The sequence below is a fragment of the Arachis hypogaea genome, chromosome 12 (genome assembly GCF_003086295.3).
Source record: "Arachis hypogaea cultivar Tifrunner chromosome 12, arahy.Tifrunner.gnm2.J5K5, whole genome shotgun sequence".
Classification (NCBI taxonomy): Eukaryota; Viridiplantae; Streptophyta; class Magnoliopsida; order Fabales; family Fabaceae; genus Arachis; species Arachis hypogaea.
In genome coordinates, this window is record NC_092047.1 from 75,605,142 (window position 1) to 75,631,525 (window position 26,384).

The 26,384-nt window shown below is 37.3% G+C and overlaps 2 non-coding genes across 2 annotated transcripts; one reads left to right on the forward strand and one right to left on the reverse strand.

Annotated features, from left to right (window-relative positions):
* The first annotated feature begins 253 nt into the window (after nt 1-253).
* On the forward strand, nt 254-362 carry LOC112731040 (small nucleolar RNA R71). Its single transcript, XR_003166836.1, has one exon. It is a non-coding gene; the product is annotated as a small nucleolar RNA R71 (small nucleolar RNA).
* Nucleotides 363-11,013: 10,651 nt separating this feature from the next.
* On the reverse strand, nt 11,014-11,121 carry LOC112731104 (small nucleolar RNA R71). Its single transcript, XR_003166896.1, has one exon. It is a non-coding gene; the product is annotated as a small nucleolar RNA R71 (small nucleolar RNA).
* Nucleotides 11,122-26,384: the final 15,263 nt, after the last annotated feature.

Consider the following 26,384-nt stretch of genomic DNA (forward strand, 5'->3'; position numbering starts at 1 on the left):
AATATTTTATTCTGAGCCAATATGGCATTTAGAGTATCAATCTCAGGAACTCCTTTCTTCTGAGTCATCCCATTATTCACATGATTTCTTTCAGAAGTATACATGAACTAGTTATTTACAACCATTTTAATGAGTTATTGGGCTTCTGCAGGTGTTTTCTTCAGATGAAGAGATCTACCAGCAGAATGGTCCAATGACATCTTGGACAATTCAGATAGACCATCATAGAATATACATAAGATTCTCCATTCTGAAAGCATGTTAGAAGGACACCTTCTGATCAATTGCTTGTATCTTTCCCAAACTTCATAGAGGGATTCACCTTCCTTCTGTCTGAAGGTTTAGACTTCCACTCTGAGCTTGTTCATCTTTTCAGGTGGAAGGAATTTGGCCAAGAAAGCATTGACCGACTTTTCCCAAGAGTTCAGGCTTTCTTTAGGTTGTGAGTCCAACCATATCCTAGCTCTGTCTCTTACAGCAAAGGGGAAAAGCATAAGTCTTTAGACCTGGGGATTAACCCCATTGGTCTTAACAGTGTCACAGATTTGCAAGAATTCAGCTAAGAACTGATGAGGATCTTCCAATGGAAGTCCATGAAACTTGCAATTTTGCTGTATTAGAGAAACTAATTGAGGCTTAAGCTCAAAGTTGTTTGCTCCAATTGCAGGAATTGAGATGCTTCTTCCATAGAAGTCAGAAAGGGGTGCAGTAAAGTCACCAAGCATCTTCCTTGCATCTCCACCATTGTTGTTGGGTTCGGCTGCCATGTCTTCTTCTTTTTCAAAAATTTCTGTAAGGTCCTCTCCAGAGTGTTGTGCTTTAGCTTCTCTTAGCTTCCTCTTCAAAGTCCTTTCAGGTTCAGGATCAGCTTCAACAAGAATGTTCTTATCCTTGTTCCTGCTCATATGAAAAAGAAGAGAACAGAAAAGAAGAGGAATCCTCTATGTCACAGTATAGAGATTCCTTTATGTGTCAGAGGAAAAGAAGAATAGAATGAAGAAGGAAGAAGAAGAAATTCGAACACAGAGAGAGAGAGAGAGAGAGAGAGAGAGAAAGAGAGGGTTCGAATTATTAGATGAGTAGAAGAGAAGTGTTAGTAAATAAATAAAATAAATAGAAAGAGATGAGAGAGGGAGAGTATTCGAATATTAATTAAAAGAAAAGAAAAATATTTTTGTTTTTATTTTAATTATAAGATAGAATTTGAAATTTAAGAAAATAAATAAAATAAAATTAGAATTTAAAACAATTAGTTAATTAAAAAGATTTTTGAAAAAGATATGATTATTTTTGAAAATGAGAAGTGAAAAAGTAGTTAGGTGGTTTTGAAAAAGATAAGAAATAGTAAACTTTTTAAAATTAAAACAAACAAGTCAAGTGGTTAATTGAAAAAGATTTGAAAATAAATTTTGAAAAGATAAGAAGTTAGAAAAAGATTTTGAAATTAAGTTTTGAAAAAGATATGATTGAAATCTATTTTGAAAAAGATTTGAAAAAGAAATTTAAAAAGATTTGATTTTGAAAATTAAAGTTGATGACTTGACTAACAAGAAACTAAAAGATATGATTCTAGAAATTTAAAGATTGAACCTTTCTTAACAGGAAAGTAACAAACTTGAAATTTTTGAATCAAAACATTAATTGTTAATAAAGTTTTCAAAAATATGAAATAAAAATAAGAAAAAGATTTTGAAAATTTATTTAAGAAATTCGAAAATATGAAAAAGATTTGAAAATTAAAATTTTGACTTGACTAACAAGAAACAACCAAATTTTAAAAATTTTGACCAAATCAACTCAAAATTTCGAAAATTATGAGTAAGATAAGGGAAAGATATTATTTTTTATTTTTGAATTAATGAAGAAAGAGAAAAATAACAAAATGACACAAGACATAAGAAATTAAGATCAAAATAAATAATGCATGCAAGAACAGTTTGAATGTCAAGATGAACACCAAGAACACTTTGAAGATCATGATGAACATCAAGAACATATTTTTTTGAAAATTTTTAAGAAAAGAAACACATGCAAGACACCAAACTTAGAAATTTTTAATGTTTAGACACTATGAATTCAAAAATGCATATGAAAAACAACAAAAAACACCAAACAAGAAAATCACAAGATTAAACAAAGAAAATCATCAAGAACAACTTGAAGATCAAAGAAGAACACAATGCATGATTTTCGAAAATCTAAGAAAAATTAAAAACATGCAATTGACACCAAACTTAAAATTTGACATAAGACTCAAACAAGAAACATAAAATTTTTTTGGTTTTATGATTTTGTCAATTTTTTTCGAAATTATTTTGGAAAAAGAGAATAAAAAAATTCAAAATTTTTAATAAGAATTCCAGGATTCATGCAATGTTAGTCTAAAGCTTTGGTCCAAAAGAATTAGACATGGCCAAATGGCCAGCCAAGCTTTAGCATACAAATACAGACATGTCCTTTCTACAATGGAAAGTGGAAACCTCGGTCCAAAAGATTAGACATGGCTTAACAGCCAGCCAGGCTTCAACATATCTCAAGAAGCTCTAGAATTCATTCTTAAAAACTCTGAAAAACATATTTTATTTTTTTATTTTTTTCGAAAATAAAAATAAAAAAGCTTAAACATAAAATAAAATTACCTAATCTAAGCAACAAGATGAACCGTCAGTTGTCCAAACTCGAACAATCTCCGGCAACGGCGCCAAAAACTTGGTGCACGAAATTGTGATCACACTTTTCACAACTCTGCACAACTAACCAGCAAGTGCACTGGGTCGTCCAAGTAATACCTTACATGAGTAAGGGTCGATCCCACGGAGATTATCGGCTTAAAGCAAGCTCTGGTCATCTTGTAAATCTTAGTCAGGCGGATTTAAATGGTTATGAGGTTTTGATAATTAAAAGATAAATAAAACATAAAATAAAATATACTTATGTAAATCATTGGTGGGAATTTCAGATTAGCGTTTGGAGATGCTTTGTTGCTTCTGAACCTCTGCTTTCCTATTGTCTTCTTCCAATCATGCGTGCTCTCCTCCATGGCAAGCTGTATGATCCTCTCGGATGAAAAATACCAGGTACGGTTTCTGCACGACTAATAAACTGTCAGATTTCTCGTCTCGGATGAAAAATACCAGGTACAGCTACCGCATGGCTAATCATCTGTCGGTTCTCACTAGCGTCGGAATAGTATCTCTCTATCCTTTTGCACACTATCGCTGCGCCTAACATTTGCAAGTTTGAAGCTCGTCACAGTCATCCCTTCCCAGATCCTACTCGGAATACCACAGACAAGGTTTAGATTTTTCGGATCTCAGGAATGCTGCTAATTGGTTCTAGCCTATACCACGAAGATTCTAATCTCACAGACTCGGTCCGTGGATTAGAGACCCAAGAGAGTATACTCCGGCTATCGTCCAATGACTGCGTTGAACATCATGTAGACCGCTTGTGGTTGTCAGGCACGCGGATCTTGGCTAAGCGAGTAACGAAGATAGTGGGTGATTGTCACCCCTTCATTCTAAATTAACTGAATTAAGTACGAGAGTATATCTTGGAGAAGAAGTGAGGGTGAATTGAAAGAGAAACAATAGTACTTGCATTAATTCATGAGGAATAGCAGTTCTCCGCACCTTAATCTATGAGGTGTAGAAACTCCACCGTAGAAAATACATAAGAGAAAAAGGTCTAGGCATAGCCGAATGGCCAGCCTCCCAAAGGTAATATAAACGTCCAAAATGATAAAAGACTTTTAAAGTATGTGAATACAATAGTAGAAAGTGCTATTTATACTAAACTAGTTACTAGGGATTACAGAAAATAAGTAACTAAGTGCAGATAGTGTAGAAATCTACTTTCGGGGTCCACTTGGTGTGTGCTTGGGCTGAGCATTGAGCTTTACACGTGCATAGGCCATTCTTGGAGTTAAACGCTAGCTTGGGTGCCAGTTTGGGCGTTTAACTCCACTTCTGGTGCCAGTTCTGGCGTTTTAATCCAGAAAATGGTCTCTGGTGGGCGTTTGGACGCCAGTTTGGGCCATCAAATCTCGAGAAAAGTATAGACTATTATATATTTCTGGAAAGCCCAAGATGTCTACTTTCCAACGCAATTAAGAGCGCGCCAATTGGGCTTCTGTAGCTCCAGAAAATCCATTTCAAGTATAGGAGGGTCAGAATCCAATAGCATCTGCAGTCCTTTCTCAGCCTCTAAATCAAATTTTTGCTTAGGTCCCTCAATTTCAGCCAGAAAATACCTAAAATTATAGAAAAACACAAAAATTCATAGTAAAGTCTAGAAATATGATTTTTGCATAAAAACTAATAAAAATATAATAAAAAGTAACTAAAACATACTAAAAACTATGTAAAAACAATGCCAAAAAGGGTATAAATTATTCGCTCATCAAGCCCCAACTTACAAGAGTTATGTACGGGGCGTGGAAGTTGAGTTTAGTCCGAAGACCATCATGAAGGTCTTAGGACTTAGGCCAGCACATTTTGATGAACTGGGGTACCACGAAAGAGTAAATGGAAACCCAGATTATGATGAAATCTCTAGTGATATCTATGTAGTGAATGCTGACTGGGATAGGGATAATTATGGAAGGCACAAGTACTTGAAAAAGAGAGATCTCATCCCTGAAGCAAAAGGTTGGTATGAGCTAATAAAGATATCAATTTTGGGTACCGTGAACACCTCGGAAGTTAACAAGCAATGGGCTGTCATGCTACACTGCATAATGGTGGGGGGGAGAGATAAAGGTCCACGAGATCATTGCAAATGACATTCAAAAGGTTGCAGAGAAAAATTCTGCTGAAGCCTGGCTCCATTATCCAAGCACCATTATGAGGTTATGCATGAAGGCTAGAGTGCCACTGGAGGCTGCACACCCAGCGTGGCTGTATCCAGGCATGCCTATAACCCTCAAAAGAATGATGAATGTCACAGAGGCACAACAAAGTCGAAGGCCACAAAGATGGAGAAGGAGAGAAGAACCACGGAAAGAAGAAGGACAACAAGAGGAATAAGAAGAGCAATAATTCCAACCACAAAACAACATGGACATGGGGCGGATGCAAGAAGCAATTGAAAGGTTGTCAGAACAGTACATGAGAATTCAAGAGAAGCAGGAAGAATTCCATTCACAGTACATGAGCGCTCAACAAAGACAATAGGAGCTTCAGTTGAGAATGATGAGTCAACAGAGAGACTATGAGTCAAGATCCTTAGTTATGCAAAAGGAACAAGCTTCACAGTTTCAAGAATCTTTCAACTAGCTAGCCCAACTTCAAGTTGATGACATGAGAGCTTTCAAGGAGTTCACGACCCTTCAGGATGCAAGATATGGAGTTCAAGCTGATTACAACATAAATAGCCAAATCAAGCTCAACTACATTGGGGAACATTTGCATAGCATGGACCCAGCATTTCTAGTTTACGATGAATACTTCAAGGAAAGGAGTGACAAAGAAATAGACAAAGAAATACGCCTTGAAAATAGAGTAGAAGAGACAATGAAGAAATCTAGATTCTGGCAAAAGCTAAAAGGAAAAGACAAGGGAGAAACTAGTAAGCAAGCAAGCGAGAAGAAGAAAAAAGACAAACAGGATAAAAAAATGAAAGGTGGACTCACTCCTTGGTTATTCCATTCAATAAAGAAAGAACATGTCTGTTTTAGTTAATTTTAGTTTAAGCTGTTTTGCATTTTGTGTGTTTAAGTTTGCAATAAGTGTGCTAGTCTAAGTGTGAGTGCTTTCACTTTCACTTGATTAAATGCTTGTCTTGTCCCCTAAGTCTTTTCAATTAAATAAAAGAAATGCTTGAACAAGAAGTGGAACAGTTCCTTTTTAGCAAGTAATAAAATAACAGTAAGTGGTGGTATGTATGTTTGATTGTGTAGTAGCTCACTTATAATGAATAAAAGGATAGATTGTTCCCCTTTTAGGTGTAAACTAGCATGCTGTCTATAAATCTTAGTAAATAAAAATCCTTGGTTGAAAGAAAAACAAACAAAAAGAAAGAAAAAGCAAAGCCAAAAGTGGCAGCAAAAACAAAAGAAAGCAAAGAATAAGGCTAGACACCAATAGCTTGGACCTTAAGACATATGCCTACGGTGTCTTTGTACTAGGATCTACTTGGATGATTAGGTTATATGGAGTGCTTTAACACTTGGTAACTTGGGTTAACTAACCCGGGATTATCAACCAAAAGTCCATTATCAAGAGCAACCTAGTTACAAGACATTTAGTGACCCAAAGAGGTGCTGGGCATCAATGTCTTAAGAAGAATTGTGAGCCAAGTATCTGTGTTGAGTACAAATGAGCTAAAGAAGCTACTTCTACACATGACACTGAGCTAAAGTCTACAGGAAAAGAAAATGAAGAAAAGCAACTACCAAGGATGAATGAATAATAAGAGGTCATAGCAGTATGATAATTGATGCTTGAAGGAGACATTCTATGCCTAGAGATCAATAAGATGTGAGCTGTTGCATTTTCTGCATAAAACCCCATTAACTAATAATAAGGCTTTGTTGATATGAACATCTCCTTCTGCTTCATTCTTTCTTCTTAATAATTCAGTACTTGCTTAGGGACAAGCAGGATTTAAGTTTGGTGTTGTGATGAGGGCATCTTAGGCTAGTTTCACTAGCATTTTTCTTTGTTTTTAATAGATCTTATGCACTTTCTTCAGTTATAAGTAAGCCATTTGGGTAGAAATTTATGCATACCTAGATTCATCCAATTATGATTAATTTAATGCAATTTCATGAGAATTATGCTATAATTACTTGTTGCTAAGAATGATTAGAATTCTCATGACTTTAGCAAGGCTTTGATGCATGTATTGGTTGATGATAGGTGAAAGAAAGCATGGAGGAAGTGATGAGCGGATAATTTATACGCTTTTTGGCATTGTTTTTACATAGTTTTTAGTATGTTTTAGTTACTTTTTAGTATATTTTTATTAGTTTTTAAATAAAAATCACATTTCTGGACTTTACTATGAGTTTGTGTGTTTTTCTGTGATTTCAGGTATTTTCTAGCTGAAATTGAGGGACTTGAGCAAAAATCTTATTCAGAGGCTGAAGAAGGACTGCAGATGTTGTTGGATTCTGACCTCCCTGCCCTCGAAATGGATTTTTTGGAGCTACAGAAACCCAATTAGTGCGCTCTCAATTGCGTTGGAAAGTAGACATCCAGGGCTTTCTAGCAATATATAATAGTCCATACTTTGTCCGAGTTTTGACGACGCAAACTGGCGTTCAAACGCTAATTTCCTGCCCTATTCTGGAGTTAAACGCCAGAAACAGGTTGGAAATCAGAGTTAAATGCCAGAAACAGGCCACAACCTAGCGTTTAACTCCAAAAAGAGTCTCTACACATGAAAGCTCAATGCTCATCCCAAGCACACACCAAGTGGGCCTAGAAGTGGATTTCCACATCATTTACTTATCTTATGTAACCCTAGCTACTAGTTTAGTATAAAAACTACTTTTAGTGATTTATTTTATATCTCTGGTTAGTCTTTGAATAATTTTACATTGAGAGATCACGTTTAGGGGGCTGGCCATTCGGCCATGCCTGGACCTTTATCACTTATGTATTTTCAACGGTAGAGTTTCTACACACCATAGATTAAGGTGTGGAGCTCTGCTGTTCCTCATGAATTAATGCAAAGTACTATTGTTTTCTTATTCAATTCAAGCTTATTCCTATTCTAAGATATTCGCTTGTACTTCAACCATGATGAATATGATGATTCGTGACACTCATCACTATTCTCAACCTATGAACGCGTGCCAGACAACCACTTCCGTTCTTCCGTAGGTTGAGCGTTTATCTCTTAGCCTCCATTCCGAAAGATCGGAGTCTTCGTGGTATAAGCTAGAATTATTGGCGGCTATTCCTGAGATCCGGAAAGTCTAAACCTTGTCTGTGGTATTCTGAATAGGATCTGGGAAGGGATGACTGTGACGAGCTTCAAATTCACGAGTGTTAGGCGTAGTGACAGACGCAAAAGGATCAATGGATCCTATTCCAACATGATTGAGAACCGATAGATGATTAGCCATGCGGTGACAGTGCATTTGGACCATTTTCACTCAGAGGACGGGAAGTAGCCATTGACAACGGTGATGCTCAACATACAGCTTGCCATAGAAAGGAGTATGAATGATTGAATGGAAGCAGTAGGAAAGCAGAGATTCAGAAGGAGCAAAGCATCTCCATACGCTTATCTGAAATTCTCACCAATGAATTACATAAGTATTTCTATCTTTATTTTATGTTTTAATTATATTTTAATTATCAAATCTCCATAACCATTTGAATCCGCCTGACTGATATTTACAAGATGACCATAGCTTGCTTCAAGCCGACAATCTCCGTGGGATCGACCCTTACTCACGTAAGGTTTATTACTTGGACGACCCAGTGCACTTGCTGGTTAGTTGTGCAAAGTTGCGAAATAGAATTGAGATTATGAATGTGCGTACTGAGTTTTTGGCGCCGTTGTTGGGAATGAACAATCACGATTTCATGCACCAAGTTTTTGGCGCTGTTGCCGGGGATTGTTCGAGTTTGGACAACTGATGGCTCATCTTGTTACTCAGATTAGGTAATTTTATTTTAATTTTAAGTTTTGTTTTTTTGCTTTTTACTTTCGAAAAATTTTCAAAAAAAAAAAGAAATTTTATTTTGTTCTTCAGAATTTTTAAGAATGAATTCTAGAGTTTCATGATGATTTGTTGAAATCTGGCTGGCTGTGAAGCCATGTTTAATTCTTTTGGACCGAAATTTTAACTTATCATCACAAGAGTCCGTGGACTCCCATCTGATCAGCTGTTGTATGCTTGATTTGTATGCTAAAGCTTGGCTGGCCATTGGCCATGTCTAGTGTTTTGGACCGAAGCTTTCACTGAAAGCTTGGCTGGCTAGTAAGCCATGTCTAATTCCTGGACTGGAGTTTTAGACTAACATTGCATGATTCCTGGAATTCTATTTTGAAATTTTGAAATCTTTATTTTTCTTTTCCAATTAATTTTCGAAAAAATTAGAAAAAAAATAATAAAATCATAAAAATAAAAAAATTTGATGTTTCTTGTTTGAGTCTTGTGTCAATTTTTAAGTTTGGTGTCAATTGCATATTTTTAATTTTCACTAAAAATTTTTCGAAAAATTCATGCATGGTGTTCATCATAATCTTCAAGTTGTTCTTGATGATTCCCCTTGTTTGATCTTTGCATTTTCATGTTTTGCATCATTTCTTGTTTCTCATATGCATTTTCAATTTGTTAGTGTCTCAACATTAAAAATTTCTAAGTTTGGTGTCTTGCATGTATGTCTTTTCTTAAAAATTTTCAAAAATAAGTTCTTGGTGTTCATCTTGATCTTCAAAGTGTTCTTGATGTTCATCTTGACATTCAAAGTGTTCTTGCATATTTTTCTTGTTTTGATTCATAATTTTTATGTCTTATGTCTTTTTTGTGTTTTTCTCTTTCTTCATTAAAAATTCAAAAATCAAAAAAATATCTTTCCCTTATTCTTCTCATAAAATTCGAATATTTGAGTTGACTTTTTCAAAAAATTTTAAAAATCTAGTTGTTTCTTATGAGTCAAATCAAATTTTCAATTTAAAATTTTTATCTTTTCAAAACCTTTTCATAAATCACAACTTTCTCATTTTTTTATATATTTTCGAAAACTTTTAAAAATGATTTTCAAAATCTTTTTCTTAATTTAATTTCATAATTTCAAAATCTTTACTAACAATTAACGTGATTGATTCAAAAATTTTAAAGTTTATTACTTACCTATTAAGAAAGGTTCAATCTTTAAATTTTAAAATCATATCTTTTAGTTTCTTGTTAGTCAAGTAATCAACTTTAATTTTCAAAATCAAATCTTTCTAAATTTCTTTTTCAAATCTTTTTCAAAATAAATTCCAATCACATCTTTTTCAAAACTTAATTTCAAAATCTTTTCTAACTTCTTATCTCTTCAAATTTGATTTTCAAAATCTTTTTCAATTAACCACTTAACTTTTTGTTTGATTTTAAAATTCTTACCTTTTTCAAAACTATCTAACTACTTTTCTCTCTCAAATTTTCAAAAATCACTAACTATCTTTTCAAAAATATTTTTAATTAAGTAATATATTTAATTTTTAAAATTTATTTTGTTTTTCTTTTTTATTTTCGAATACTAACTGATTTTTTAAAATAAAAATAAAAATATTTTCCTTTTATTTTAATTTTAAAATTCAAATTCTCTCCCCCTCTCTCACCTCTTTCTATTTATTTCTCTACTAACATTCCTCTTCTACTCATAATTCGAACCCACTCTTCTTCTCTGTGTTCGAGTTCTTTTCTTCTACTCCCTCTATTCTTCTCTTTCTCTACTCACATAAGGGAATCTCTGTACTGTGACATAGAGGATTCCTATTATTTTCTATTCTCTTCTTTTTTATATGAGTAGGAGTAAGGATAAGAACATTCTTGTTGAAGCTGATCCGGAACCTGAAAGGACCTTGAACAGGAAGCTAAGAGAGGCTAAAGCACAACACTCTGGAGAGGACCTAACAGAAATTTTTGAAAAAGAAGAAGACATGGCAGCCGAAAATAACAACAATGCCAACAATGCAAGAAAGATGCTTGGTGACTTCATTGCACCCCTTGCTGACTTCTATGGAAGAAGCATCTCAATTACTGCCATTGGAGCAAACAACTTTGAGCTTAAGCCTCAATTCGTTTCTCTAATGCAGTAGAATTGCAAGTTTCATGGACTTCCAATGGAAGATCCTCATCAGTTTTTAGCTGAATTCTTGCAAATCTGTGACACTGTCAAGACCAATGGAGTTGATCCCGAGGTCTACAGGCTTATGCTTTTCCCTTTTGCTGTAAGAGACAGAGCTAGAACATGGTTGGATTCACAACCTAAAGAAAGCCTGAACTCTTGGGATAAGCTGGTCAGTGCTTTCCTGGCCAAATTTTTTCCACCTCAAAAGATGAGCAAGCTTAGAGTGGAAATCCAAACCTTCAGACAGAAGGAAGGAGAGTCCCTCTATGAAGCTTGGGAAAGATATAAGTAACTGATCAAAAGGTGTCCTAATGACATGCTTCCAGAATGGAGCGTCATATGTATATTCTATGATGGTCTGTCTGAGTTGTCAAAAATATCATTGGACCATTCTACAGGAGGATCTCTTCATGTGAAAACCCCTGCAGAAGCTTAGGAACTCATTGAAATGGTTGCAAATAACCAGTTCATGTACACCTCTGAGAGGAATCCTGTGAACAATGGGACGCCTTAGAAAAAGGGAGTTCTTGAAATTGATACTCTGAATGCCATATTGGCTCAGAACAAAATATTGACTCAACAAGTCAATATGATTTCTCAGAGTCTGAATGGATTGCAAGCTGCATCGAACAGTACTAAGGAAGCATCTTCTGAAGAAGAAGCTTATGATCCTGAGAATCCTGCAATGGCAGAGGTGAATTACATGGGAGAATTCTATGGAAACACCTATAATCTTTCATGGAGAAATCATCCAAATTTCTCATGGAAGGACCAACAGAAGCCTCAACAAGGCTTCAATAATAATAGTGGAAGAAATAGGTTTAGCAATAGCAAGCCTTTTCCATCATCTTCTCAGCAACAGACAGAGAATTCTGAACAGAGCCATTCTGGCCTGGCAGCCATAGTCTCTGATCTATCCAAGACCACACTAAGTTTCATGAATGAGACAAGGTCCTCCATTAGAAATTTGGAGGCACGGGTGGGTCAACTGAGTAAGAAGATTACTAAAACTCCTCCCAGTACTCTCCCAAGCAATACAGAAGAAAATCCCAAGAGAGAGTGCAAGGCCATAACCATGACCAACATGGCCGAACCTGGAGAGAGTGAGGAGGGCGTGAATCCCAGTTAGAAAAGCCTCATGGGACGTCCTTTGGACAGAAAGGAGTTCCCCTTTAAGGAACCAAAGGAATCTGAGGCTCATACAGAGACCATAGAGATTCCATTGAACTTCCTTTTGCCATTCATGAGCTCTGATAAATACTCCTCCTCTGAAGAGGATGAAGATGTCACTGAAGAGCAAGTTGCTAAGTATTTAGGAGCAATCATGAAGCTGAATGCCAAGTTATTTGGTAATGAGACTTGGGAGGATGAACCTCCCTTGTTCACTAATGAACTGAATGCATTAATGAGGCAGACATTACCTCAGAAGAAACCAGATCCCGAAAAATTCTTCATACCTTTTACCATAGGCACCATGACCTTTGAGAAAGCTCTATGTGACCTAGGGTCCGGGATAAACCTCATGCCACTCTTTGTAATGGAGAAACTGGGAATCTTTGAGGTACAAGCTGCAAGAATCTTACTAGAGATGGCAGACAAATCAATGAAACAGGCTTATGGATTGGTAGAGGATGTGCTAGTGAAGGTTGAAGGCCTTTACACCCCTGCTGATTTCATAATCATAGACACTGGGAAGGATGAGGATGAATCCATCATCCTGGGCAGACCCTTCCTAGCCACAGCAAAAGCTGTGATTGATGTTGACAGAGGAGAATTGGTCCTTCAGTTGAATGAGGACCACCTTGTATTTAAAACTCAAGGTTCTCCTTCTGTAACCATGGAGAGGAAGCATGAAAAGTTTCTCTTAATACAGAGTCAAACAAAACCCCCACATTCAAACTCTAAGTTTGGTGTTGGGAGGCCACAACCAAACTCTAAGTTTGGTGTTGAGAGGCCCCAACATTGCTCTGATTATCTGTGAGGCTCCATGAGAGCTCACTGTCAAGCTATTGACATTAAAGAAGCGCTTGTTGGGAGGCAACCCAATGTTATTCAATTATATCTATTTATTTTCCATCGCTATTTTATGTTTTCTTTAGGTTGATGATCATGTGAAGTCACAAGAACAACTGAAATATCAAAAACAGAATAAAAAATAGCATTAAAAATAGCTCACTCTGGAGGAAGAGCTTACTGGCATTTAAACGCCAGTAAGAAGGAGCAGGCTGGCGTTTAACGCCAGAAAGAAGCATCAAGCTGGCGTTAAATGCCAGAAACAAGCACCAAACTGACGTTTAACGCCAGAACAGAGCATCTACTTGGCGTTTAACGCCAAAACAGGGAGAAAAGCTGGCATTAAACGCTAGAAACAAGCAGCAACCTAGCGTTTAATGCTAGAAGTGCATTCTAAGGGCATTTTGCACGCCTAAAAGGAGCAGGGATGCGGATCTGTAGACCCCACAGGATCCCCACCTACCCTACCTCTTCTTCTCTCCTTTCCACACCCTTTCATAACACTTTTCCCCAAATACTCTTCACCACTCACATCTATCCACTCTTCCCCAAAAACTCCACCTACCTCCAAATTCAAAATCCTAACCCTTCCCCAACCCCTATATAAACCCCTCAACACTACCTCATTTTCACACATTAAAAACACTTCTTTCCCCCCTTGGCAGAATACACACTTCCCCTCCATCTCCTCCATTTTCTTCTTCTTCTACTATTTTCCTTCTTCTTTTGCTCGAGGACGAGCAAACATTTTAAGTTTGGTATGGTAAAAGCATTGCTTTTTATTTTTCCATAACCATTAATGGCACCTAAGGCCAGAGAAACCTCAAGAAAGAGGAAAGGGAAGGCAATTGCTTCCACCTCTAAGTCATGGGAGATGGAGAGATTCATCTCAAAGGTCCATCAAGACCACTTCTATGAAGTTGTGGCCAAGAAAAAGGTGATCCCCGAGGTCCCTTTTTAGCTCAAAAAGGGCGAATATCCGGAGATCCGACAAGAGATTAGAAGAAGATGATAGGGCAAACTAGAGAACCCACTCATGGACCTCAACAGGAGCATAAGGAAGTTCCTCATCAAGAAATCCCTGAGATGCCTTAAGGGATGCACTTTCCTCCACAAAACTATTGGGAGCAAATCAACACCTCCCTAGGAGAATTAAGTTCCAACATGGGACAACTAAGGGTGGACCACCAAGAGCATTCTATCCCCCTCCACGAAATTAGAGAAGATCAAAGAGCTATGAGGGAGGAGCAACAAAGGCAAGGAAGAGACATTGAGGAGCTAAAGCATTCCATAAGATCTTCAAGAGGAAGAACTAGCCGCCATCACTAAGGTGGACCCATTCTTTAATCTCCTTGTTCTTTATTTTTCTATTTTTTCGTTTACCATGCTTTATGTTTATCTATGTTTTGTGTTTTTACTACATGATCATCAGTGTCTAGTGTCTATGTCTTAAAGCTATGAATGTCCTATGAATCTATCACCTTTCTTAAATGAAAGATGTTCTAAAAACAAAAGAACAAGAAGTACATGAATTTCGAATTCATCCTTGAAATTAGTTTAATTATTTTAATGTGGTGACTGTAATACCCGGTCTAACCGAAATTTAGTAAATAATAAGTTAAATAGGAGCGAATATGGTTGGAATATTTGGCAATTGGAATTTGATAATTTAAATACGATATTTGGATTCAGTGAATTTTTCCGAGTCGGAAAATATAGTTTTCTGCGTAAAAGTGCGCAGTGAAATTTTGACCGGCAGTACCGGCTGAGATGTGTCTGGTACTACAACTGAGGAAATTGATTATGGGTAAATAAGATTAAGAAATGAGGAATTATAATTAGGAAAGGTAGAAATATTTAAAGTGCGATTTAGAGCGCTAATCTTAAAGGTTTTGGCCCAAAATTGGGCCAATGGGCAAAAATAAGTGAACCGGGCCTAAGTGGGCCCAAGACCCAACATATATAAACATTAGTTGTGAGCATTTCAGCTCATTTTACCCTAAAAAGAAGGGTTGGGGCGCTGATTTGAGAAGAGAGAAGAGAAGAGAGAAAACCTAACTCTCTTTGATCTTCAAACCACCATAACTTGAGCTACGGAGCTCCGATTGACGAGCCGTTTGTGGCCACGCGTTGCTCTTCTCATCCTCTACAATTATATCTAAGTTTGGTGGTGAGTATTTCATTCATCTCTGTCCAGTTTTCGAAATTCCCCACTGTTACACGTTTTTGGGTAGTTAGTGTTGAAATCTTGTGATTTTGGGTGTTTAGGGATACTCCAACATGGATTCTAAGTGGGTTCTATCCCTACTTCATATGGGCTGAGGTAAGAAATGCTCAAACCCTTGTGATTTGTCATTTTTATGAGCCCTAGGTTGATGTATGTATGTGACATTGGTTATGTTAGTGTATTTGGTGATGTTGGTGCACAATTGGGAGATTGGTATTGCTTGAGGAGCTTTGGTAAGGCTTGGAGCTAAGGTTGGTGAAGAATTCCAAAGAAGAAGCTCAATTGGTTTGGCTACAAGAGGTACGGTTTAAGTTTCATTTAAGTACCGTGTGTTGTGATGAGAATTCCTAGGCTAGATGCCCCTAGGATTAAGTTTGGATTGTGTAAATGGTTGGTGCTAATATGCATAGTTGATATGTAATGTGAATTAATGATTGGGTTGAGAATTGTGTGACCTTGTATGCTTGGTGTATTGAGAATTTGATGTACTGGGTAATGAGTATTGATTTGTGGTTTATGCATTTAAATTGTGAAAATTGGGCCGGAGGCCGTGAATTTTGGGCCGGAGGCCGGAAAGAGGTAAGAAAGGTAAGTCGATGTGTGCATTGTATGATGGCACAAGTGATTGGATGAATTTCAGATAATGAATATATGAATGATTAGGTTGGTTATTGAAGAATAAGGTTTGAGAAGTTGAAGTGTGGAATTTGGTAATTTTGGGTGAAATTATGTAGATGAGGTATGTTTGGTTCGGTTGAGATATATTATGTGATCATATATGTGATTATGATTATTGATGCCTTGATGGTATGATGATGCATTAGAGATATGTATGTTGTGATATATACTTGGGGAATGATTAAGGTTGATTTGTGGGTGAAATCACATGATAGTGAGTATGATATTGATTACGTATAATGATGGTTGATTGGAAATGGTATTATTGGAAATTGGGATGAGGAAGGATGTATGACATGATATTGTGTTTGTCCTTTAGCCATTTGATTGAGAAGTGTTAAAATGGTTAGATGTGGTTTTGGGAATTTTTGGTAAAGTGTCAATGTGTGAGTTGAGGATGGCTTGATGTGGATTTTGGTACATTTTGATTGATTTCAAAAAGGGTTGAAATTGGCATGTTTTGGTTGATTTTGAAAAGAGTTGAAAATGGCTTGTTTTGAAAATGGCACCTAGTGGTTTTGTATGAAAATATGGTTTTTGGGCATACTTTGACGGGACATAACTTGGACTACGGATCTCTGTTTTGTGCCAAATCTGTTTAGAAATGAAATTGGATCTGAGATGTCCATGCCGTTTGAAGAACGGGTGAAAAATGATTTAAAATGAGAAAGTTATGTCCGTCGGAAGATTGGGGGTTGAATCTGTAAATTCTGCACCTTTTAACTTAGAAAATTTTTAGCAGAATGACCCTCCACGCATAGGCGCACTTGGCGCGTACGCGTCGTTCTTCAAGAAGGCACTATCCACGCGTGCGCGTGGTGTGCGCGGGCGCGTTGATGCGCTGCACCAAATGCCCAGCTATTTTCCTGAGAGTTGTGCCAGTTTTGTGCCTGGGGCGCAAGAGCACCCACGCGTACGCGTGGCTGACGCTTGCGCGTCGTTTGGCTATTTTTCAACCCGTGCGTCCGCGCGTATGACGCTTGCGCGTCAATGAGTTTTGTGGCCATCCACGCGTGCGCGTGGAGTGCGCGTACGCGTGGCCCTGTTTTCATGCCAAAGTTGATTTTTGAGTTTTAAAAGCCAAATCTCATACTTCTAAGCCTCCGATCTCACCTCTTATGTATTAAATCATTCTGATATGCCTAGCAATGAGCTAGGGGATGTGGTAACTTGCGAGTGAAGCAAGGGGAAAAGTTATGATCAATGATGATCAAAGATGATTATATGAGATATGGAGGATGACGGTGGAAGTACCGTGTATGCCATGAGCCGGAGGGCTATATTTATTGATAAATGGCCCGTTCTTGATTGGACCATGAGCCGGATGGCTGAGTTATTGCCGGGTTACGGCAAAGCCATTATTGTTTATGGCTGACTATAAATGCATATATGATTAATGAATGAATATGTTAAATGGATAATAATGAAAAAATATTGAAATGTGATGTGCGACCCCGGGTAGTAGGCAGTGGCGTTGTCCACTTGCTCCGGGTATGAGACGGGAAAGGAGGATTATGATAAACGAGTTTAATCGTGGGGTTTTGAATAAATTTGTATTTGTGATACCTGGGTAGTAGCAAGGGTCGTGGTTCGTCCCGCTTGCTCCGGGTCATTGTCTGAGGATTGATAATAATGAAGGGTGATTATGAATAAATGTTTATTTGTGATACTTGGGTAGTAGCAAGGGTTGTGGTTCGTCCCACTTGCTCCAAGTTAATGTTTGAGATTTGATAACAATAAATGTTGATAATATGAATTGAGATTGAATGAATATATGTTTGAGATGCCTGGGCAGTAGCAAGGATTGTGGTTCGTCCCACTTGCTCCGGGCCAATGCTTGAGATACCTGGGTAGTAGCAAGGGTTGTGGTTCGTCCCACTTGCTCCACGTCAGAGATTGCGACGCCTGGGCAGTAGCGGCAGTAGTGGTGAATCCACTCGCTCCAGGTTGAGCTTTTAGACACCCGCCTGGGTAGTAGCCGCAGTAGTGATTATTTCACTAGCTCTGGGTTGAGCGGGCAGTAGCAAGGGGATTGTAGCTCAAACCTACTTGCTCCGCAAGGGGTGTTTCTGTCCAATGGTTAGCTACCAGGACATGTCGGGTTGGCTATATAACCGACAGATGATATCATCAGCCATAGGGCAGACATTCATCATTTGCATATGTTTGAATTGTTTGGGTTTGCCATTTGTCTTGGATTTCTACATCATATATGCCATGTTACCTGACTATATGCTACTTGTTCTACTTGTATCATGTTTGTGTATTACTTGCCTGTATTGCTTGTGTTTGTACAACTGAGAGGCCCCTCATGCTGGTGTCGGTGGGTGTGAGGGCTGTTCTTGATGGGATGAATTGATGATGCGATTGCATGATGATGTATTGATATAGAACTGCTGAGGCAGAACAACTGGTGATGGTTTTGCTTATGATTCTGAGTCTGATTCGTGGAAGAGTCAGCGAGTTGGGAAACATGTGAAACATGAATTGAATTTAGCACTCCCTTATGACAGTTGCCTATTCATGGATTAGTGAGAACCTAGGATGAATAATTGGTGAAGAAGTTTAGGATGCTTAGTGAGTTTTTGTTGCAGTACATTGAATTTATTTGGCACTTTTACCGTACTGGGAACCCATGGGCCCGGGGTTCTCATTCCGTATATATCTCTTATTTTTCAGATACAGGTCCAGGTGCTCAGAAGTGAGTTGTGGGTCGTCTGAGAGACGGCGAAGATCTTTATTTCCTCTACTTTGTGTTTTGATTAGAATCTCTCCACCTTTATTTTGGAAAGTTTATATTATGTATTGAACTCTTTGAATTTGCCTATAGAGGCTCTCATGTTTCCTTCGGGAGAGATTAGGATATACTGTTGTCAACTAATTTCATAATGTACTCTAGCCGACCTAAACTTCGCGGGTCGCGACTAGTAGCTACTTACTTATGTTATATATATCTATCTGTTATCTATCTCTTAATCTCCTCTACGCCTTGTCCGTATATTGTTTTCGGCTTCACGGTTTATCTTTTGTTGTCGAAACGTGAGAGATACGTCTTCGCGATTTTATTTCTACTCTTTTCAGGCTTCTCGATTAATACTCCTTTCGAAATTACCTATATTTATTTATTAAAAATCCACCTGAGAGTCGTACCACCGTAATATCATTGACTTATGACTCGAGCATAAGGATTTGAATATTAGGGTGTTACAGTGACAATACTTTTTGTTTTCTGAATGAATGATTGAACAGTGCATATTTTTGAATTTGTTGTTTATGAATGTTAAAATTGTTGGCTCTTGAAAGAATGATGAAAAAGGAGAAATGTTATTGATAATCTGAAAAATCATAAAAATTGATTCTTAAAGCAAGAAAAAGCAGTGAATAAAAAGCTTGCAGAAAAAAATATATGCGAAAAAAAAAGCAAGCAGAAAAAGCCAAGAGCTCTTTAAACCAAAAGGCAAGAGCAAAAAGCCAGTAGCCCTTAAAACCAAAAGGCAAGGGTTAAATAAAAAGGATCCAAGGCTTTGAGCATTAATGGATAAGAGGGCCTAAAGGAATAAAATCCTGGCCTAAGTGGCTAAACCAAGCTGTCCCTAACCATGTGCTTGTGGCGTGAAGGTGTCAGGTAAAAACTTGAGACTGAGTGGTTAAAGTTGAGGTCCAAAGCAAAAAAAAAAAAGAGTGTGCTTAAGAACCCTGGACACCTCTAATTGGGGACTCTAGCAAAGCTGAGTCACAATCTGAAAAGGTTCACCCAGTTATGTGTCTGTGGCATTTATGTATCCGGTGGTAATACTGGAAAACAAAGTGCTTAGGGCCATGGCCAAGACTTATAAAGTAGCTGTATTCAAGAATCAACATACTAAACTAGGAGAATTAATAACACTATCTGAATTCTGAGTTCCTATAGATGCCAATCATTCTGAACTTCAAAGGATAAAGTGAGATGCCAAAACTGTTCAAAGGCAAAAAGCTACTAGTCCTACTCATCTAATTGGAGCTAAGTTTCATTGATATTTTGGAATTTATAGTATATTCTCTTCTTTTTATCCTATTTGATTTTCAGTTGCTTGGGAACAAACAACAATTTATGTTTGGTGTTGTGATGAGCGGATAATTTATACGCTTTTTGAAATTGTTTTTACATAGTTTTTAGTATGTTTTAGTTACTTTTTAGTATATTTTTATTAGTTTTTAAATAAAAATCATATTTCTGAACTTTATTATGAGTTAGTGTATTTTTCTGTGATTTGAGGTATTTTCTGGCTGAAATTGAGGGACCTGAGCAAAAAGCTGATTCAGAGGCTGAAAAAGGACTGCAGATGCTGTTGGATTCTGACCTCCCTGCACTCAAAGTGAATTTTCTGGATCTACAGAAGTCCAAATAGCGCGCTCTCAATTGCGTTGGAAAGTAGACATCCAGGGCATTCCAGCAATATATAATAGTCCATACTTTGCTCGAGTTTAGATGATGCAAATTGGTGTTCAATGCCAGTTCTCTGCCCTATTCTGGCGTTAAACGCCAGAAACAGGTTACAAGTTGGAGTTAAACGCCCAAAACAGGTTACAACCTGGTGTTTAACTCCAGAAATAGCCTAGGCACGTATAAAGCTCAAGTCTCAGCCCCAGCACATACCAAGTGGGCCCCGGAACTGGATTTCTGCACTATCTATCATAGTTTACTCATTTTCTGTAAACCTAGGTTACTAGTTTAGTATTTAAACAACTTTTAGAGATTTATTTTGTACCTCATGACATTCTCACGTTTTACATTGTATCTCTATGGCATGAGTCTCTAAACTCCATGATTGGGGGTGAGGAGCTCTGCTGTGTCTCGATGAATTAATGCAATTACTTCTGTTTTCTATTCAAACACGCTTGTCTCTGTTCTAAGATATTCACTCGCACTTAACCATGATGAATGTGATGATCCGTGACACTCATCCCCATTCTCAACCCATGAACGCGTGTCTGACAACCACTTCCGTTCTACCTTAGATTGAATGTGTATCTCTTTGATTCCTGGTTCACGTGTTTGATTGCATCTCCTGACAACAGAGCATTCGAATCTATGAGATCAGAGTCTTCGTGGTGTAGGCTAGAATTATTGGCGGCCATTCCTGAGATCCAGAAAGTCTAAACTTTGTCTGTGGTATTCCGAGTAGGATCTGGGATGGGATGACTGTGACGAGCTTCAAACTCACAAGTGTTGTGCGTAGTGACAGACGCAAAAGGATCAATGGATCCTATTCCAACATGAGTGAAAACCGACAGATGATTAGCCGTGCGGTGACAGCGCTTTTGAACCATTTTCACTGAAAGGACGGATGGTAGCCATTGACAACGGTGATCCACCAACATACAGCTTGCCATGGAAGGAGACCTGCGTGCGTGAAGAAGATGACAGTAGGAATGCAGAGATTCAGAAGACAGAGCATCTCCAAAACCTCAATCTGTTCTCCATTACTGCATAACAAGTACTATTTAATTTATGCTTTTTACTATTCATAAATATAATCACTCTTATCATTGATTTCCTGACTAAGAATTACAAAATAACCATAGCTTGCTTCAAGCCGACAATCTCCGTGGGATCGACCCTTACTCACGTAAGGTATTACTTGGACGACCTAGTGCACTTGCTGGTTAGTGGTACGAGTTGTGAAAAGTGTGATTCACAATTCGTGCACCAAGTTTTTGGTGCCGTTGCTGGGGATTGTTCGAGTTTGGACAACTGACGCTTTATTTTGTTGCTTAGATTAGGAAAAATTTTTCTTTTTGGTTTAGAGTCTTCTATTATTGTTTCTGGTTAAAATTTTAAAATCCTTATTTTATTTTTCTAAATTATTTTCGAAAATTTTTTTAAAAACCAATAACTTCATGATTTAGTCTTCTGTTTGAGTTTAGTTTCATATTTTAACTTTGGTGTCAATTGCATGATTTTATTTTTCTTTCAATTTTTTGAATTATATGTTCTTAGTTCTTTCTTAATCTTCAAGTTGTTCTTGTTTATTTTCCTTGTTCGATCTTTAGTTTTTCTTGTTTTGTGTTTTTTCTTATTTTTCTTGTGCATTTTCGAATTATTAGTATCCAAAATATAAAAAAAAATTTTATACATTAAATACTTTTTTAAAACATTTTAAATTTATAGCTCAATTGGCTAGAGCGTTGTGCTTATGTTCTTAGTAATTGGGAATCTTCCTTTTAAAACTTTTTCAAAAATAATTTTTCTTTGATTAAATCTCGTGTCAAACTTTTAAGTTTGGTGTTCTCTTGTTATTTTTTATTTATTTTCAAAAACTTATTTTTAGTTTTCTAAAAGTTTTAAGTTTGGTGTTCTTTTTATGTTCTTGTGAGTCTTCAAGGTGTTCTTGAGGCTTCTTTGTGTTTTGATCTTAAAATCTTTAAGTTTGGTGTTCCTTGGTGTTTTTAGATCTAAAAATTTTAAGTCTTGTGTCATTTTATTGTTTTTCTCTTTCCTCATTAAATTCAAAAATATCTTTTCTCTTTATTTTAAATTGAATTTTCGGAAATTACTTTTAAAAAATTCAAATTTTTATTTTAAAAATCAAATCTTTTCAAAATTCAAAATCTTTTTCAAAAATCATATCCAAAGTTTTTCAAATCTTCTTAATTAAGCAATTATTTTCATTTTCAAATTTATTTTTCTCTTGGCTTTCGAAATTTACATTTTAATTTCTAAATATTTTATTTTATTTTATCTTATTATTTTTATTTATCTTAATAATTTGGTTCGTCCTATGGTGCACGAATTGTAAATCACACTTTTTACAACTCGTACCACTAACCAGCAAGTGCACTGGGTCGTCCAAGTAATACCTTACGTGAGTAAGGGTCGATCCCACGGAGATTGTTGGCTTGAAGCAATCTATGGTTATCCTGTAACTCTTAGTCAGGAAAACAATAAAATAATTCACTTATCAAATTTGATTGCAAGGAATAAAAGGGCAGAACACAAATTATACTTGTATGCAATGATGGAGAATATGTTGGAGTTTTGGAGATGCTTTGTCTTCTGAAATTCTGCTTTCCTCTGTTTTCTGATTCACGCACGCACGTCCTCCTATGGCAAGCTGTGTGTTGGTGGATCACCGCACGGCTAATCATCTGCAGGTTCTCAATCGTTTCGGAATAGGATTTACTATTCTTTTGCGTCTGTCACTACGCTTAGCACTCGCGAGTTTGAAGCTCGTCACAGTCATTCAATCCCTAAATCCTACTCGGAATACCACAGACAAGGTTTAGACTTTCCGGATTCTCTTGAATGCTGCCATCAATCTAGCTTATACCACGAAGATTCTGATTAAGAGATCTAAGAGATATTCATTCATTCTACGGTGGAACGTAAGTGGTTGTCAGGCACGCATTCGTGGAGGAATGATGATGATTGTCACGTTCATCACATTCATATTGAAGTGCGAATGGATATCTTAGATAGAAACACGCATGTTTGAATGGAAAACAGAAATACTTGCATTAATTCATCGAGACATAGTAGAGCTCCTCACCCCCAACAATGGAGTTTAGAGACTCATGCCGTCAAACGATACAAAGTTCAGATCTAAAATGTCACGAGATACAAAACAAGTCTCTAAAAGTTGTTTAAATACTAGACTAGTAAACTAGGTTTATAGAAAATGAGTAAACTAAGATGGATAGTGCAGAAATCCACTTCTGGGGCCCACTTGGTGTGTGCTGTGGCTGAGACTTAAGCTAATCACGTGCATGGGGCTGTTTTGGGCGTTCAACGCCAGCTTTGGATCCTTTTCTGGCGTTGAACTCCAACCTGTAACTTGTTTCTGGCACTGGACGCCAGACAGCGACATGGAACTGGCGTTGAACGCCAGTTTACGTCGTCTATCTTTGAGCAATGTATGGACTATTATATATTTCTGGAAAGCCCTGGATGTCTAATTTCCAACGCAATTGGAAGCGTGCCATTTGGACTCATGTAGCTCCAGAAATTCCATTCTGAGTGCAGAGAGGTCAGAATCCAACAGCATCAGCAGTCCTTTTTCAGCCTGAATCAGATTTTTGGTCAGCTCCCTCAATTTCAGCCAGAAAATACCTGAAATTACAAAAAAACACACAAACTCATAGTAAAGTCCAGAAATATGAATTCTGCCTAGAAACTACTGAAAATAAACTAAAAACTAACTAAAACACACTAAAAATTATATGAAATTAACCCCAAAAAGCGTATAAAATATCCGCTCATCACAACACCAAACTTAAACTGTTGCTTGTCCTCAAGCAACTAGATAAATAAAATAGAATATTAATAAGTCAAGAAGCAATAATGTCTCAGAGTTTTTGAGTGAAGCTCAGATTCTAATTAGATGAGCGGGACTAGTAGCTTTTTGCTTCCGAACAGTTTTGGCACCTCACTTTATCCATTGAAGCTCAGAGTGATTGGCATCTATAGGAACTTAGAATTCAGATAGTGTTATTGATTCTCCTATTTCAGTATGATGATTCTTGAACACAGCTACTTTATGAGTCTTGGCCGTGGCCCTAAGCACTTTGTTTTCCAGTATTACCACCGGATACATAAATGCCACAGACACATAATTGGGCGAACCTTTTTAGATTGTGACTCAGCTTTGCTAAAGTCCCCAATTAGAGGTGTCCAGGGTTCTTAAGCACACTCTTCTTTTGCTTTGGACCTTGACTTTAACCGCTCAGTCTCAAGTTCTCACTTGACACCTTCACGCCACAAGCACATGGTTAGGGACAGCTTGGTTTAGCCGCTTAGGCCAGGATTTTATTCCTGTAGGCCCTCCTATCCACTGATGCTCAAAGCCTTGGGATCCTTTTTATTTACCCTTGCCTTTTGGTTTTAAGGGTTATTGGCTTTTTGCTCTTGCCTTTTGGTTTTAAGAGCTTTGGCTTTTTCTGCTTGCTTTCTCTTTTTCTTTCTCTATATTTTTTTTTCTGCAAGCTTTGTTCTTTGCTGCTTTTTCTTGCTTCAAGAATCATTTTTATGATTTTTCAGATTATCAATAACATGTCTCATGTTCATCATTCTTTCAAGAGCCAACATATTTAACAGTCTTAAACATCAAATTCAAAAGACATATGCACTGTTCAAGCATTCATTCAGAAGACAGAAAGCATTGCCACCACATGTAAATAATTAGAATTTTTCTTGTTAAAAACTCGAAATTTATTGCCTCTTATTCTGAAGATCTACTATTTTATTCATGTTTGCTAATGATGAGAAAAATAAATTATAACTTAATTGAAATTAAGATCAAAATAGGTATGCTAATTACTACTACTTATATCTACTTTCTAAGGTAAACTCCTATAATGGAAACTATCACAGAGTTAAAGCAAAAATTATAATTTAACAACCTTTGTTCTGGGAAGTGGATGTTCCTCTAATCTGCGGGGTGCTTGGTCCTTCAAGAGATAATTTCTGGCGCTTCAATTCCCTTAAATCACGCCCTTGCTCCTCCTATTCTTTAAGCATATAGCAAAGAATGCTACTTTGTTCCTTCTGTTCTTTCTTTATTTATTCCATAGCTTCTTGCATCTTGGTAATAGATGTTTCAAGATACTCCCAGTATTCAGATTGAGGGATTTCTGGGAGAAATTCCTGTGTTTTCTTCTTGATGGGGTCATCTTGTGCTTGTTGTTTTTCCATTGATGCTTTGGTGATTGGCCGCTCAACTGAGATATACTCAGTTATTCCCATCCTTACTCCAGCGTCCTTGCAGAGCATAGAAATCAAGCTTGGATAAGCCAACCTGGCATCTTTGGAATTTTTGTTTGCAATTTTGTAGAATTCAGTTGAAATCAGTTGATGAACTTCCACTTCTTTTCCCATCATGACGCAATGGATCATCACTGCTCTTCTAATAGTGACTTCAGAACGGTTGCTTGTGGGCAGCAGAGAATGCCCAATGAAGTCCAGCCATCCTCTGGCGACTGGTTTGAGATCTTCTCTTTTGAGTTGATTTGGGACACCCTTCGTGCTGGTGGTCCACCTAGCTCCAGGGATACATATATCCTCTAGAATCTTATCCAGGTCCTTGTCTGTTCTCATCATTCTCCTATTGAAGGAATCTGGATCATCTTTCAGCTGAGGTAGCTTTAAGATCTCCCTGATCTTGTCAGGGTGGGTATGAATAATCTTTCCTCTGACCAAGGTCCGATAGTCATAGATAGCAGATCCAGATAGTCTTTGCCTGTCTGTTTGCCACATTTTAACATAGAACTCCTGGACCATATTCCTTCCCACTTTCGTTTCAGGATTAGCTAGGATCTCCCAGTTCCTGATTCGGATTTGCTCCTGGATCTCCGGATATTCGTCTTCTTTCAGATAGAATCTAACCTCCGGGATCACTGATCTTAGACCCATTGTTTTGTAATAATGGTCTGAATGTTCTTTAGTTAAGAACGTTCCTTGATTCCAAAGTGGTTTTGGAACGTTCTCTTTCTTGCCTCTTGGAGTGGGTTGTTTTCCTTTAGGAGCCATAATCTTAGTGATCATGGATAGGCACACCAAACTTAGAGGTTTGCTTGTCCTCAAGCAAAAAGAAAAGAAAGGAGAGGGAGAGAAGGAGAGCTAGGTACAATTGTGGATGGGAGGGGAGGGAGGCCGAACCCATATTTAAAGAGAGAGGGGGTGGGTTTTTCGA